This window comes from Elephantulus edwardii, unplaced genomic scaffold (assembly GCF_000299155.1).
Source record: "Elephantulus edwardii isolate Elephantulus edwardi_28Jun2011 unplaced genomic scaffold, EleEdw1.0 scaffold00012, whole genome shotgun sequence".
Lineage (NCBI taxonomy): Eukaryota > Metazoa > Chordata > Mammalia > Macroscelidea > Macroscelididae > Elephantulus > Elephantulus edwardii.
Window position 1 is genome coordinate 23,950,877 of NW_006399762.1, and position 4,043 is coordinate 23,954,919.

The 4,043-nt window shown below is 40.8% G+C and overlaps 1 pseudogene; it reads left to right on the forward strand.

Moving 5' to 3' along the window:
- Positions 1-2,525: 2,525 nt before the first annotated feature.
- On the forward strand, positions 2,526-3,395 carry LOC102848186 (annotated as a pseudogene).
- Positions 3,396-4,043: the final 648 nt, after the last annotated feature.

The following is a 4,043-nucleotide window of genomic DNA, read 5'->3' on the forward strand; positions in this document are numbered from 1 at the left end:
TTTCATTGTAGTATTTTGCTTTGTCATTCCGAGCTGCCTTTTGAAATCTTCTATTCAACTTGACACTTCTTGTAACTGGTCTGCTACTAATTTTAGAACAAAACATGAATACAAATTTCAAGCAGTTTTGAAGAAATTTGTAAAAAATAGGGCCCCAATAATTGATGGAATACCAGTTGACATATTTCAACAAATGGATGCAGCCAGGTTGTGCCAAGAAATCAGAGGACAGCTCCGTGCCCAATAGAATGTGGAAATTATGGAACAATATCACTAATATCACAGTTGATATTAGAAGCATCTTGAATTCTTGCTTGTGCTTTGGCTTCTCTGCACTCCAGTGCAATTTTCAGAGTATCTTCTGACATCCATTTTGGTCTTTTGACCTTTAGTCTATCTCACCTGAGTTTAAGAACCATCTAAAGAAGAAGGTTTGAGGCCTTGAACACTAATGAAAGAAGGTATGACGATCTGTGGGGTTATATAAAGAGAATCAACCATGAAGACAGCAAAAGGCCATTACAAAGACAGAGGAAGATTAAAATGGAGTCTGAAGAGACTGAAAATTGCACTAGAACACTGAGGAACCAAAACAAAGGGAAGAAATCTGGAGGTTAAAGAGTTGAACAGAAGATTTCAAAGGGCAGCTCGTGAAGACAAAGTATTATCATGAAGTGTGCAAAGAGCTGGAGTCAGAAAATCAAAAGGAAAGAACTCGCTCAGCATTTCTTAAGGTGAAGGAACTGAAGAACAAATTCAAGCCTCAAGTTTCAATACTTAAAGATGCTATGGGTAAAATATTGAATCATCCAGGAAGCATCAAAATAAGATGGAAGAAATATACAGTCATTGCACCAAGAAAAATTGTCTGACACAGAATCATTCCAGAAAATAGCCTATTACCAAGAACCAATGTAATAAAGAAGTGAGTTTCTGGATGTCTAAGATTTGTCATGCAAAATGTCTTTCCTAGCCAATGATTAACTGTTCATCTTGTGCAGAAGTATTTATTGTATTAAGGAAAAAGGATTAGGATGGATAGAAGCCCTGCCCTACTAGTTGTTGTTGTTGTTTAATGCCGTCGAGTCATAGACGACTCATAGCGACCCTATGAACGAACAGCCTGAGCACTGTTCGTACATAGAGTTTCCAGAGGCAAGCCATTTTGGAAGTGGATGCCGCTCCTGCTTCCAGGCTTGATTTATATTAAATAAATAAGGTCATGGGACCTCAATGCTAGTTGTTGGGGTTTTTTTTTGTTGTTGTTGTCTGTTTATTTTTATCTTGGGATACTTGTCTTCAACATTCACTAGTCTTACACAGGAGAAGATTGCCTATCTTTCTCACGAGAAACAGCAAAACCAGGCTGCATACCTACAGTCATGTAAGTCTTTCCCCTTATGGATCTGAGTCTCTGGGAGACTTTCAAAACCAAGGGACATAGAGGATCTAGGGAACTGAACAAATGAGCAGCTGTTGGTGTTATAAATCGTGGACTTATACAGAAGGTCAAGTATTTGGGACAAAGCTGACTTGACACTTCTTGTAACTGGTCTGCTACTAATTTTAGAACAAAACATGAATACAAAGTTCAAGCAGTTTTGAAGAAATTTGTAAAAAATAGGGCCCCAAGAATTGATGGAATGCCAGTTGACATATTTCAACAAATGGATGCAGCCAGGTTGTGCCAAGAAATCAGAGGACAGCTACATGCCCAATAGAATGTGGAAATTATGGAACAATATCACTAATATCACAGGCAAGCAAATTCTTTCTAAAGATTATGAAAAAAATTGCTAGAATGGTACATGGCAGAGAACTGCCAGAAATATAAGCTCTTTTAGGCCATGGCACTAGGAATATCACTGTCAATGTCATAGATCTTAGCTGAAAGCAGAGAGTACCAGAAGAATATTTATTTATGTATTATCGACTATGCAAAGGCATTTGACTGTGTGGATCACAACAAACTGTGGCTAACATTAAAAATAATGGGAATCCCAGAACACTTGATTTTGTTCATGCAAAACCTATATCTAGATCTGTTTTCCAAGGGAACACTGTATGGTTCAAAGTCAAGAAAGGGGTGCATCAAGGATGTCCTTACTCCATGTCTTTTCAATCTATATGCTGAACATATCATTCAGGAGTTTGGACTTTATTAAGAATGTGGCATCAAGATTGGAGGGAGACTCATCAACAACTTATCTTATGGCTGCCCTGGCACCCTGGACGGGGAAGGAGGTAGGCAGCTTGCCCTTTCTCAGAGGTACACCCCTAGGAACACATGGGCAGGAAACGGGTGTGTTTGTTCACCTGCCTCAGAGAACAAACTCATTTTTTTGCAGGCCTGGCCTGGGCTGCTACCTTTGGAAACAAAGGAAGGTCAGTAGACTATCAACAGTAGATGATCAAGAACAGCATGGCATTTCCAGAGAGGCCTTATTTCAAACCTTCATAAAGAACTAGAACCACATGGACTTCTTCCAGAGAGATTGTACAGGCCTGAGTTTTGGGGAACAATAATGTGTGACCAACCAGAAACTAACACTACAGAGGCCAGTTGGCAGAAGGCCTTGTATGAGTAACAGCTGTTTCCTCATAATTACATGGATCGGCGGTTGCTGGAAGCACTTCAGAAAAACATCTATGTCCTGAAATACCAATATTGAGCTGTAGTGTTTGAGTCCAATGTAGGGATACAGCAGCTGTGCAGTGTGTATCCTTTTGTGCTTATCTGGTGGTGTATGGATGAGAGTCTTCTGACCCCTCAGGCTTTTTGGGACTGGCCCAACTTCATCACTGATTGGGTATGCTTTGTTTGATCTCATTGATGGAGGTGAAGGGCACAAAAAGAGTGGGCGGGCCCAGTGGACAGACTGAGGAGTACACTAGTTTTCATCATTTTACATGTGGCTTCTCACCGGTGCTGACAGACTCTGTCAGCACTGACACCATCTACGCCATGTCGGTCTTCATGCTGCTAGGCCACCTCATCTTCTCTGACTATAGTGCCAACGCTGCTGTTGTATCCAGCGCACTGTCCTTGAACATGGCCGTCTCTGCGTATGTCTGCCTGGGCCCAAGCCTGCCCTGTCCCTACATGCCTTCCTCAGAGTGACATTTGCCATCTGGATTTTTGCCCTGTGGCTCATGTTGCAGGAGAAACTAAAGGCAAATACTCTTCGCAGATATGTAGGAGCTACACTGCTTTTCATGTTTTCAGCCTGTTCTCTTTTAGTGGTGTGGGAGCCATACTATTTACCGTTAGGCTTGTTTCCACTTCCTGCCTCTGCCCTTCCTATCTCATTCATCTGCAGCTCTTTAAAGAAAACATTCCTGGGCCTTAGAATGAAGCAGAAATCAGATTTGTACAGATTCCTCAGCTAACTTAAGGCTCTCCACACTGTTATTAAAGCCAGCTGATACAGTCAACTCCCAACAAGTATAAGATCTGAAGACAGAGTTCCGTCTTAGAAGTACATACTCATGGGGGTGAGAGAGCTGAGATCCAAAGAAAACCAAAAGCTGAGATGGTGAAAGTCCTCATCCTTCTCTGTTATTTTGTGGGTGACAAAGCTTTGTGTGGACCTTTTGAATTTTTGCCTCTTAATTTATTCAAAGTAACAAACAATGTGGCTTTAATTTATTAAAGAAAGTAACAACAAAACAAACAAAAAAATCTATTATGCAGATCACACAATCTTTCTCACTGACACTGAGGACTTGAAATGTTTGCTGCAGAAGGTCAAAGACTATAGCCTACAATATGGACTGCAATTTAACATTAAGAAAACAAAGATTCTCACCACTGGATGAATAGGCAGCATCATGATAGATAGAGAAAAGATTGAAATTGTTAACAATTTCATCTTCCTTGAAGCCTCACTCAATACTCTTGGCACCACCAATTAGGAAATCAATCTGCTGTCAAAGAACTCTCCAGAGTGCTAAAGAGCAAAGATGTAGGTCTAGAGACTAAGGTGTGCCTTATTAAGGCCTGGTCTTCTCAATTGCCTGCTGTGCATCTGAGAGCAGGACAA